The sequence below is a fragment of the Gorilla gorilla genome, chromosome 15, assembly GCF_029281585.2.
Source record: "Gorilla gorilla gorilla isolate KB3781 chromosome 15, NHGRI_mGorGor1-v2.1_pri, whole genome shotgun sequence".
NCBI classification, from domain to species: Eukaryota; Metazoa; Chordata; class Mammalia; order Primates; family Hominidae; genus Gorilla; species Gorilla gorilla.
The window spans coordinates 91,082,221-91,095,009 of record NC_073239.2 but is presented as its reverse complement, the minus strand read 5'-3'; positions in this window follow the sequence as shown (position 1 = coordinate 91,095,009).

Here is a 12,789-nt window from a genome sequence, read left to right as displayed (position 1 = left end):
ATGCTGTCTCTATACTTTGCCTTGGTTACTGGTTATTTGTAGCACCAGCTACAGCCAAATCGTTCTCCCTTGCTAGCTGCCTCCCCGAGTCACTATCCAGCCATCAACAACAATTTTTTGGGAGGAGTTGGAAAATGCAGGGAGGAGACAGGATCTGTGTTTGAATCAATATTCCCATTATGAATCTGTCGCCCATGAGTGTGTTTCACTTTTTTAATATGCTTGTGTATTTTGGGCTTACCCTGAGGGGTAAATCTTATTTTTCTTTGTGCTGGACAGTTCTCTTGAGAGAGTCTCAGGATGTGCCTTCCGCAAAGGTCCTGCTCTCACCTCCTCCTGTCATCAGACATTGGACCAGATATTCGGTTCCCTTTGTCCAGTACAGAGGCTCATGATGGGACGAAAACAGGAGGGATTGTGATTCACATTTAACCTACACACACTGAACATTTATTAACTCCTGAACTTTTTGCATTGTCTCAGTGAATCCTTCCAACTACCCTGAAAGGTGTGTATCATTTTTTCAAATGAGGAAGCAACTTCGGAGAGGCTGGGTGACCTCCCCAACAACACACAGCTATCCAGGGCCAAGCTGGAGTCCAAGTTCACTGCATTCTGGTTTTCTTAAAGATGAAACCACAGCCTCAAGCAGAGGAAGGGATCCTGGATAGAGGGAGGTGAACCCTGCCCCCAAAATGCTTGAGCTACCATGGCCCATGGAGAATGGGAGGGAAGAAAGGAAGGGGTCGTCAGAGGGCTTGGGAAGGGCTACCCAGGTCCAGGCTGGCTACCCAGGTTCAGCATCCCCAGAACCCAGGGCTGCTAAGAGCATCTCACCTCAAACACCTGGGCCTGGTTTTTTTCTTCTAGTTTTCCAAGGGCCCAAGGAGTCATCTGTACTCTTAGAGTTTTCTCAGAGGGCCTGGGGGAGTGGGAGGGAAGGAAAAGGTTCTTGGTAATGCCTCCAGCCAGCCCTCTAGAAGGCCTTGACTTCTGTCAGTCATGTTCAAGGTGCCTCTTGTAGCTCAGCTGAGGGTTTCATCCAGCAGAACATTACCTATCAGGTTTCAGCTGCCCACAGCCCCTACATCACGACTCCCTCAGCATTAACCTTTCCTTAGCCTCTCAAGAGAAAAGCAAGACACCTGCACCATGTCCTTGTCTCTCCTGCCATGTTCAGCTACGGGCAGTGTGGAACAATGGAAAGATGCAACCATACAGGACTGTCTGTCACCACCTGGCTGGCTGCCTCGGGCTGTGTCTCAGGTTCCCCTTCAGGCTCAGATGGTATGGGTGCCACCATCCTGATGCCCTGAGAAGGCATGTGTTCTGTTTTACAGCCCCCCAACCCATGAAACTTTTGTAAGACAATCTGGTCGAGTATTTATTCCTTCAACAAATATTTATTGAGCACCTACTATGTGTCAGCTACTATTCTTGGTGGGAATACAGTGGGGTGAAAGACAGCAAAGCCCCTGTTGTCATGGAATTTATGTTCTGTTTGTGGGGTACAGTTCACAAGCAGGCAAGGACATAAGCAAGACCATTTAAGAAGGTGAAAAGTGCCAAGGAGGAAATCAAGCGGCATTTGAGTGACTGCAGGAGGGGCCTCTTTTGTTTGTTTGTTTGTTTGTTTGTTTTTGAGATGGAGTCTCGCTCTGTTGCCCAGGCTGGAGTGCAGTGGCACAATCTCGGCTGACTGCAACCTCCGCCTCCTGGGTTCAAGCAATTCACCTGCCTCAGCCTCCAGAGTAGCTGGGATTACAGGTGTGGGCCACCATACCTGGCTAATTGAGGGGCCTCTTTTGGATGCAGGGTAGGAGGGGCCTTTCTGAGGAGTTAGCATTTGGGCAGAGACCTGGGTGGGGAGAAGAAGCCAATCTTGTGGGGTGCAGGGGCAGGGGGTGGGGTTAGGGGGTCTGCATGTGTGCATATCGTGGGGGTCAACCAGGTAGGTGTCTCTGAGGACCAGTGAGGAGGTGAGGAGGCTAGAGGGGAAGGCGGAAGAGCAGGTGAGCCTCTGAGAAAAGCTCATTAGGGTTCATAAGCCGGGCCTCCTGGGCCAGGGCAAGGACTTTGAATGTTATCCCCAGTGGGAGAGAGAGAAAGTGTTGGCAACTGTGAAACAGGGAGGCCAGCGAGGGGCTCACAGTGTGGTCCAGGCAAGAGCCAGCAGGGGATGGCTTCAGGGTGGAGGGTGGCAGTGGAGATGGAGAGAAGAGGATGGCCTTGGGATTCACACAGAAGAAATTTGAAAGTACCCAGTGCTCTCCCAAGGCGGAGTATGATTCCAATAGTCTGTAGCTCAGAGACCTTGGAACCTGAAGTCTTTTTGAAAACCACTTCTGCGTTCTCCCAACAGAGTCCCAGCAGCCCCCATGTCAGCTTCTCCTGGGTCAAGGGCCCTGCAGCCTCTCTTCTGGTTCCTGGAAGTTCGGCTTCCATCTCTTTGTCAAAATCAAGGGCAAAGCTAGAATCACATGATGAACAGTCGGCGCCCACAGCAGCCATTACTATTAAGCTATTAAGCTGTTGTATATGTGTGGAAAGGCAGGTGGATGTGAGGAAGGCAGAGAGCACATGACCTTGAGGGTAGCTTCCCCAAAGACCCAGAAAGCAGGTGGGGGCCAGGGACCATGGCCATGGGGCATCTAGTCAAGGATAGGAAAGGGATGTGGGCTGCAGAGGCACCACCAGGATCTGACCCCAAGAAGACATTTCCAGATTCCGTACTTATTGGCCCTCTGAGGTGCGCAGCTTGGCCCTTGTAGTTAAATGACCTTGGGAAAGTTACTGCATTCTTTGAACTTCCATTTTCTCATGCAAAAAATGGGAACATAAGGTCTACTTCAGAGGATTGTTGTGAGGATCACAAGAAACAATCTACAGTCTTATAATGGACAGTGATTATTTTGTGGGCTGTTCTACATTTCAATTTGATTCCTATTTAGGGAAATTCCCCAACTTACGAGTCCTAGTGGAAGACAGAGTTTTGTGTGTGTGGTTTTCTTTTTTTTTTGAGACAGAGTCTCGCTTGGTCACCCAGACTGGTGTGCAATGGCGTGAACTTGGCTCACTGCAACCTCCACCTCCTGGGTTCAAGCGATTCTCCTGCCTCAGCCTCCCAAGTAGCTGAGACTACAGGCATGTGCCACCACACCCAGCTAATTTTTGTATTTTTAGTAGAGACGGGGTTTCACCATGTTGGCCAGGGTGGTCTCAAACCCCTGACCTCGTGATCCACCTGCCTCAGCCTCCCAAAGTGCTGGGATTACAGCTGTGAGCCACCGCGCCTGGCCCAGAGTTCTTATTCTGCAACGAAACTGGAAATGCCAAACATTTGCTTTTCCAGCTTCCCTTGCAGCTTGAATGTGGCCATGTGACCTGGGCTCCACCAATCAGAAGCAATCATCTTGGACTTTTAACCAGAGTCAGTGACACGAGAAGCAAGAACCGTGGAGAATCTTTTCTGGTAGCAGTAGTGGGTGCAGCAAGATCAAATTGCAGGGCAATAAGTTAGCAACAGAATTCCATGCCCAGGGTTGATGGTGGCAGCAGTGAGAGCCTCGGCACTTACCTAGGGTCCAGTGAAGGTGACAGTAATCACAGTAGCTTCATCAGACTAGTACTGTGGCAAGATTTTGGGCATTGATTTTAGTCTCTAAACCCACTGGTGAATCTCTGAGCTACTCAGTGTCTTTCTCTCTCTCTCTCTTTTTTTTTTTTTTGAGACGGAGTCTTGCTCTGTCACCCAGGCTGCAGTGCAACGGTGCCATCTCGGTTCACTGCAACCTCTGCCTCCTGGGTTCAAGCAATTCTCCTGCTTCAGCCTCTCAAGTAGTTGGGATTATAGGCGTGCACCACCATGCCCGGCTAATTTTTGTATTTTTAGTAGAGACGGGGTTTCACTCTGTTGGCTAGGCTAGTCTCAAACTCCTGACCTCAGGTGATCTGCCCACTTCAGCCTCCCAAAATGCTGGGATTACAGGCTTGAGCCACCGCACTCGGCCACTACTCAGTATCTTTCTAGTAAATCCCCTTTTTGGTGAAATTCAGAGTTGCTCGTAACCCAGAACCCAAATTATTACAGGATGTGAATGTGGTACCTAACCCTACTCTCCACCACAATCTAAGCTGGGGACGTTCGTTTCTCTAAATAATCTAATTTGGGCCAAATTTGAGCTGTGATTAGCATGGGATTATAAAGAGAAAGTCTTTGGAGAGAGATCTCTTTGTAAATTCTGGTTCTATGGGTATGGCTGAGGCCGATAGTTGTCATACCAATTTCCACCCTCTCCTTCCTTCTTAGTATGAGAACTCTATTTTTTTTCCAGTGGTACTATGCCTAGATAAAAGACTACACTTCCCAGCTTCCTTCATCCTAGAAGACTCTAAGACATTTGGCACACACCCTTTTTGCTCTTTTCGCCTTTTTTCTGGCTTCCTTTCTGAAACACAGACATGATGGCTAGTATTCCAGCAGCTGTTTTGGATATGAGGTGACCTTGAAGATGGAAGCCAACATTAGAGCAGAAAGAAGGATGGAGTCTGGGTGCCTAAAAACCCGTGAGCCACCATATCAGCCCAGGACTGCCCCAATGAGCTCAGTGTTTAAGCCGCTGGTCTCTGATCTCTGTTACTAGAGGCCACAAGTGATTCCTCAGTGATACCATGGAGAAGCATTTGAAATCAAACATTTTGACCTGCCGGAAAATGGAAGGGTTGCTGTCATAGCAGAGATCTGATTTGTCCCCAAGTCCTAACAGCTGGAAATCTCTCTTGGATCTGTCTCTCCTCTCCAGCCTCATAGAACTCGATACTCAGTTTATCTTCTTCTCTTCCCTGCCATCTAGATGTCCTTCTCCAGTGTCTTGAGTCGTGGCCGCTAGAATAGCTTTTGCAGTGGTCTAGCTACTACCAACTTTGGCTTTGCTGCAGGGAAGCTCCTTACTGTTTTGTTTTGGTGTTTTTTTTCCATAACGCCCAGCATTCTCTGCACAGAAAAAGCTGAGGTAGGGGGCAGGGCTTGACTCCGGATCAGACTGAAGACTGGCTGAAACAGAGAAGAGGCTAAAGCACCTCCCCATAAGACATACCCACCAGTGCACCATGACAGTTAACCGTAGCCATGGCAACACCCAGAAGTCACCACTCTTTTTCTAGAAATTTCTGAATAACTTACCCCTTAATTTGCATGCAATTTAAAGTGGGTATAAATGTGACTATGGACCTGCCCTGGAGCTGCTACTCTCAACAGTGCCTGTGGGTTCGTCCTGTTCTGCAGGGGCAGTCACAGAGCTGCAACACCGCCATCTCAATAAAGCTGTTTTCGGCCGGGTGTGGTGGCTCACACCTGTAATCCCAGCACTTTGGGAGGCCAAGGCAAGCGGATTGCCTGAGGTCAGGATTTCAAGACCAGCCTGGCCAACATGGTGAAACCCCGTCTCTACTAAAAATACAAAAATCTGCTGGGTGTGGTGGTGGGCACCTGTAATCCCAGCCACTCAGGAGGCTGAGGCAGAGAATTGTTTGAACCTGGAAGGCAGTGGCTGCAGTGAGCTGAGATCGTGCCACTGCACTCCAGCTTAGGCGACAGACTGACAATCTGTCTCAAAAAACAAACAAACAAACAACAACGAAAACCTTCCCAGACAGAGCCCCGATGTGGGGGCTCCCCTGCCCTGCCGCAAAGTTACAGTCATAGTTCTAATCCTGCCTCTAGTACTTGTGGTGTCCTGTGGGGCGAGTCTTTTAGCTTCTCTCTTCCTCAGTTCTTTCGTCTGTAAACTGGGGATAGTGATGCCTGTCCTGGCTTTCTTAGAGGGCTCTCAGAAAAGTGCTCCGAGGATGGTGAAGGATTGTGCAGAAGTCTGGTCATCGTTTCTTGTTTATAAATGATAACTCAGAGTATATCAACCATCTCATTTACAAGCTTTAGTTATTTTTTCTGTGTTATACTTGTCCACAATTGCGACTCATCTTCTCACATTTCTTACTCTTCAGCCTTTTGAAGATCCACCTGAAGATTTATTCCTGTCGACTTGGTATTCTACCCTCTGTCATTTACATATGACTGACTAGCATTGATCTATTGAGATTTACAACTACTTCTAGCAATCTCAGCTAACGTTTATTGAGTGCTTACTATGTGCCAGGCATTTTGCTGAACACTGTAGACAGATTATCATATTTAAAAGTCACAAAAAACCATGAGGTGGGTGCTTCTATTATCTCCTTTTTACAGATGAGGAAACTGAGTTACAGCATGGTTACAGTCAGGCAGCTAGTGAAGTTGTGTAGTCAGTATTTGAACTCAGCGAATGAGGTTTTGTAGCAAACAGTTTGGGGACTCTAAGGAAGCAGCAGCTGGGACACAACCTGGGGAGTGCAAGTGGCTTATCAGGGGAGGGGTGACACCTGTGAAAGGTGAAGAGGAGGAAGCAGGACTGGGCAGAAGAAGCCTCAAACTGCAGTGTACATCTGACCATCTCAGTCAACCTAACGGGGAGCTCAGAGCAAAGGCTGTCCATTAGAGGAGCTTGAGCTGGGCAGAAATGGCCAGACCCTGTGTCACTCAAACACTGCAGTGGAGTTCAGAGGGGCTACAGCTAGAGGCCATCTATTAACTGCACTCTTGCACCTGAATAGCAAGTTCTTTCTTAAGGGACATCCAAGCAGTGCAAAGCCATGGTGTTACCAGAAGGGGATCTTGATCCAGACCCCAAGAGAGTGTGAGTCCATATGGTAAAGTGAAAGCAAGTTTGTTAAGAAAGTAAAGGAATAGGCTGGGCGTGGTGGCTCACACCTGTAATCCCAGCACTCTGGGAGCCTGAGGCAGATGGATCATTTGACCCTGTTCTTTGTGTTCTAAATGACTTCATCTCTCAGGCCATCTTCATCTCTCAGGTTAGTTCAGGGATGGGTACCTGACCTAGGTCCCCCCGGAATTTCTTGGGATTTCTGGATTTGAGACTGAGATTTGGGTTTAGTCTGTTGCTGATGGTGGAGAAGATGTAATACAACAATCCTGAGAGTTGTCAGCAACCATTTTTTCTGCCTCTGAAGAAAGTCCGTGGCCAGAGCATCAGGATGATAAGAGGGAGTTGACCAACATGGAAGTCCCTTCTCCAGTTGCTCCTTTGGCTCAAGTTCACCTTCCTGCCCTGGTCAAGGTTGAGCTGTAATGTTCCAGCATTCCCATGAGTTCAATGTGGGTTTCTGTCACACTATCAACTAAAGAAGATCTTAACTAAGACACTCTGCCTGTTATGTTACAAATCCCATTTTAGAGAATAAGGGTCGGACAGGGTATGTAGCTTGGCTAATGCCAAAGAGAAGTGAGTGGCAGAGATGAGGTCTGAGTCCAGGCCCAGGACACTCCAAAAGCCATGCTCCTTGTGGCTTTCCCCAAAAGAACTCAATGTCGTTGGCCAACCTGTAACCTCACCAGATGCACAGTTCCCAGGCTGGTGATGAGGATGCTGAAGAGAAGCAGTTTTGGTGCTGACCCCACTCAGCGGCCGTGTAGAAGCTTCATCTGCACTCATCTCTTTTAGTCAAGCCCATCCAGCCTCTGGAGTGAAGCCTCACCTCAGTGGTCCCTCCAAACCTCTTCTTTTCAGAGCCCCTTTGTTTTCAGCCCTGGGTGGGCCCTGGGCTTCTAGATGCCCATCCCAAGGGTCACTGCCCTCTCTATTCCAAGGCCTCAACCTGGGATGCAGCACCCTCCTGCCCCTTTCCCATGGGCTCACTGGCTTTGAACTTCTGCCTCTTCCCACAGGGCGCTTCTTGTGCATGGTGTGTCTCCTAGGCCTCCTTCTGTCCCCTCTTTCTGCCATCCTTGCCCTACCGCTAGGCCTTTCTCCTTCCCCTTCTTCCTTAGCCCCAGGGGTGCTTCCAATAATTCTAGGGGCCACCCATGGCCCAGAGCCTTCCAGGCCCCTCTACTCCACCCCACTTCTTGACCTAGGTGTACCTCTTCCCATTCCCCAGCCTGCTGGGCTCAGACAAGGCCCAGCCTCGATGACTCCCAGATGCCCCTGCTACACCCAAGTTCCCTGCCAGCGGCTGGTCAGGGGCAAACAAGACTTAGAAAGGCTGGGCTTGGTGGCTCATGCCTGTAATTCCAGCACTTTGGGAGGCTGACACTTGAGGTCAGGAGTTCAAGACTAGCCTAGCCAACATGGTGAAGCCTTGTCTCTACTAAAAATACAAAAATTAGCCGGACATGGTGGCAGGCATCTGTAATCCCAGCTACTTGGGAGGCTGAGGCAGGAGAATCGCTTGAACCCGGGAGGCAGAGGTTGCAGTGAGTCGAGATCACACCACTGCACTCCAGCCTGGGTGGAAAAAAAAAAAAAAAAGACTTAGACGAATCACCAAGAATCTGAAAAATGCCTTGTTAGGAAAACCTCAACCCAACATACCTTTATTATTATTATTATACAAGTAATACATGTTCATGGTGAAAATAAGAAAATACTGATAAATAAAAAGAAAAACATTAAAATCATCCAGAGATAACTGCCATTAATATTTTGGTTTACCTGTTGTTTGGCAGCTTTCTAAGCATGTAAGTACTTGTATTCCCAAAAATGGGGAGCCAGGCACAGTGGCTCACACCTGTAATCCCAGCTACATAGGAGGCTGAGGCAAGAGGATCACTTGAGCCCAGGAGTTTGAGACAAGCCTGGGCAACATAGTGAGACCTTGTCTCTATTTTTTTAAAAGTGATCCTTCTGTATACTGTTTTGTAAACTTTCTTCCTTCCTGTGTACATTGTAATATACCCCAAATGTCTTCTACCCCTCTTTGATACACATTTACTAAATGTCTATGGGTGTTCCCTGACTCAAGCTCAAGTCCTTTCCACTTAAGGCCGACAGAACCCACCTATAGAACCACCCATTGCTCTCAATGCCTTGCCAAACTCTGGCACTGGGATGGGTCCATGGGGGGATCCTGCCAGGGCCTCTGCCTCATTGCACTCAGTGACTGGCCAGGGACAGAGCACAGAAGCCTGTGGGTGGCAAAGGGCAAGACTGGGAGGTAGGGTGCAAATGGCTGTGCTCTGGGGTGACTTGGGGTGGGAGAGAAGATGGGAAGCATGGTAGGGTGGGGGTGGAGGGCCAGGGCCAAGGTCTCAGGAAACGGGCATCCGGGAAGACCGCCCAGAACACTGTTATGAGCCTGAAGACAGGTCGGCATTACTTGGCAAGGTGTTAGGGGGAGGAAGAGAGGGCTCCCGAGGAAGGCCTGTAACGTGAACAAAAGTGGAGAAAGGGCTCCCTTAACCTCTTCAATTCTCAGTTTTTCCTTCTGTAAAATGGGAATCTCTTTTGAAAACCTGCTCTGCAGTGAGACTGAGAGGACCCAGAGACATGATGGTGATGAAGCATGCAGACAGGCCCCCGCGCACTGTGGGTGCTGGGTCTTTCAGCCTTTCCTTCTCCCCAATCTCCTCCAGGCCAAGATCACCCACGAGGGCCGGGAGCGGTGGCTCACGCTTGTAATCCCAGCACTTTGGGAGGCTGAGGCAGGTGGATCACCTGAGGTCAGGAATTTGAGACCAGCCTGGCCAATATGGTGAAACCCCGTTTTTACTAAAAATACAAAAAATTAGCCTGGTGTGGTGGCGCATGCCTGTAGTCCCAGCTACTAGGGAGGCTGATTCTCCTCCTCAGGAGGAGAATCGCTTGAACCCAGGAGTCAGAGGTTGCAGTGAGCCGAGATCAAGCCATTGCACTCCAGCCTGGGTGACAGAGCAAAACTCGGTCTCCAAAAATAAAAAGATCACCCACAAGGCAGCGTGATGTAGTGGTTAATGACTCTGGCTCTTAAATTACATGGTCCTGGGCTCAAGTCCCCCATTTACCACCTGCTAGCCGGTGACCTGGGAACTTAGCTTTCACCATGCCTCAGTTTCCCCTTTTTAATATGGGCCATGCAGGGAAAACTTCCTAGAGGAGGCAGCAGTGGGGCTGGACTATGAAGCTAGAATGATCACTAGCCTGCAGCAGTGAGGCCCCAGCTCCTTTGCCTGTGACCATCTCCTCCCAATGCTTTTCCACCAAATCTCAGGCTTAGGACACCCCTCTGGAAAAATCCCACCCTGCCCACCATCTCCTCATGTTTTCTTTTTCTTTTCTTTTCTTTTCTTTTTCTTTTCTGTTCTTTTCTTTTTTCTTTTCTTTTTCTTTTCTTTCTTTCTTCCTTTCTTCCTTTTTTTTTTTTTTTTTTGGATGTTTTGCTCTTGTCACCCTGGTTAGAGTCCAGTGATGCACTCTCGGCTCACTGCAACCTCCGCCTCCCGGGTTCAAGGGATTCTCCTACCTCAGCCTCCAAGTAGCTGCGATTACAGGCACGTGCCACCAGGCCCAGTTAATTTTTGTGTTTTTAGTAGAGACAAGGCTTCACCATGTTGGCCAGGCTGGTCTTGAATTTCTGACCTCAGGTGATCTGCCCGCGTCGGCCTCCCAAAGTGTTGGGATTACAGGCGTGAGCCACTGCGCCTGGCCATCCTCGTGTTTTCTTTTAGCCATCCTGGGAAGAGGTTGGGAAGAAGGTCACCCACTCTCACACGGCCACAGCCCAATTTTCTCTTGAAAATCACTACTAGAATCACCATTTGTCATAGTCCAAGGGTCGGGGACAGAGTCTGGGGGAATAATTTGACAAAGGTGGGCAGGAAACCCCCCTCCCTCCCGTCGAGCCCTGCTGGAGGGAAGGACTGTGGTAGGCGCAGAGGTGAGGAGGCCAACCGAATGCAGAAACCCAGCCAGGGAAAGGTTTAGCCCCACGATCCAATTCCACTTAATATCCCATAATAGAATGCCGTCAACATGAGTTTCCTGTTCAAGTGGATTTGTTAGGAAGGCTGGGGAGGTCAGAGGTGTATTCCGGCCCTCCTGGTGTGGGGGCTCCAGTAGGGTGTGTGTGGTGGGGGTTACTTGGGCACAAGGGCCCCCTCCCCACCCTCTCCCCTCAGCAAGCCAAACAGGCTCTCAGGAAGGGGTTTGTCACACTTGTCTGTACCAAGACCTCATGAGTTTGTGATGGCTCGCAGAGGGTCCTGGAGCCTCCTGAGGGAGCGTGCATCTCCTTTGAGAAGCGTCCAGCCACTAAGGCAGAGAGCAGGATATTCATGTGAAGCGATCCAGACCTTGAGCAGAAGGTGGGGAGGGGTTCCCAGTTCGGGGGAAGGTACACAGGACGAGCCACAGGGCCAAACTTGAGGCAACCTTGGGGGGCAAGGGGCCACTTAGGGAGAACCCTGAAGATCTGGGGTGGCCTCAGCCCCCATGAGTGACAACCCAGTGGGTGACCCCACGTAGTTACTCAAACTGGCTACTGCCTGCTCCTTCTGCCCCCCTGGCTGGCCCATTGCTAGGCGTCCTTCCTCTCAGCTGACTAAGAATCCTTTCAGGGGAGACTTCTATGAGAGCTTGTGATCGAGCGGTCCCCATGGATCAGACACAGTGCTGGGCCTTCCATATGCTGCTGCCTCATCAAATTCTGTGGAGCCAGGCCAGGGAGCAGCAGCAGGGGTCAAGGCTGGGGAGAAGGGCTGTGTGAGGACAGGAGCCGTTATTATCCTCATTTTCCCCAAGTAATAGGGGCTCAGGGGTTTTAAGAAACAAAACTAGGGCCAGGCGTGGTGGCTCACGCCTCTAGCCTCTAATCCCAGCACTCTAGGAGGCTGAGGCCAGTGGATCACTTGAGCCCAGGAGTTTGAGACTAGCCTGGGCAGCATAGCAAGATCCCATTTCTACCAAAAAAAAAAAAAAAATAGAAAGGCATGGTGGTGCACACCTGTAGTGCCAGCTACTCAGGAGGTTGAGGCAGGAAAATCACTTAAGCCCAGGAGTTTGAGGCTTCAGTGAGCTATGATTGAGTCACTGCACTCCAACCTGGGCAACAGAGTGAGGCCCTGTCTCTAAAAAATATATTTTAAATAAATAAATAGAAACAAATCAAGACCTCACATAGTAGGGGTGGGCACTGGGACAAGCATGAAGTTCTGTCTGACCCCAAAGCTGGTGCAGGGGAGATGGGGAGATGAATGAAGACTCGGTGAGAGCCTTCAGAAACCCAGCCTGCGCCTGGGCTTGGAGAGCGGATGTTGGGTGCATCTTCCTGTAAGTATCCAGGAGGGTGTGGGGCAGAAGTTGCAAGGATGAGGTCAGGCCTTGGCTCCTCTGGGGCCTGCGGGTGGGTGAGACCAGGGGAGGGGGGAATGGGCCTGGGGCCGAGGAGGGCAGGGCTGGGCCTCCAGCTCTTTTGTGAGCCGTTTTAATTCGTGTAAATGAGGGTTTTTAATTTGTTATTCTGGGTTTTATTTCTATTACCATCTCATTTGCCTGTAAACCCTATTCTGCCCCTGCCTGGACCGAATTCCATTTGATGCATTAGGACTAATTCTCCTCCCAAAGGGTTAGATGTTTTCTCCCCACACAAAAGTCGCTTATTTTGGATAAAGAGACGATTAGATTTATCTTTAATATTTTAATGGCAGCTGGGATTAGTGGGCAAACAGCCCCGACTGGGGTTGTTCACGGCGGATTAAGTTCTGATCAACTCTCAGATGGGGAGCCCCCACCCCCACCCCACTCCACTTTCTGTTTTCCACAAAGTGCTTTTTATTATTTTTTGTTGAAAAAAAAATTCCCTTGTCTTTTGGAGCATCATAAATTCCATTTGCTGTTTTCTATTAAATCAAGTTGATTAAATTCGTTGTGACTCTTTGCACATAGATCTTTTTAATTTTAACGTCTCCAGCATAAAATCTTT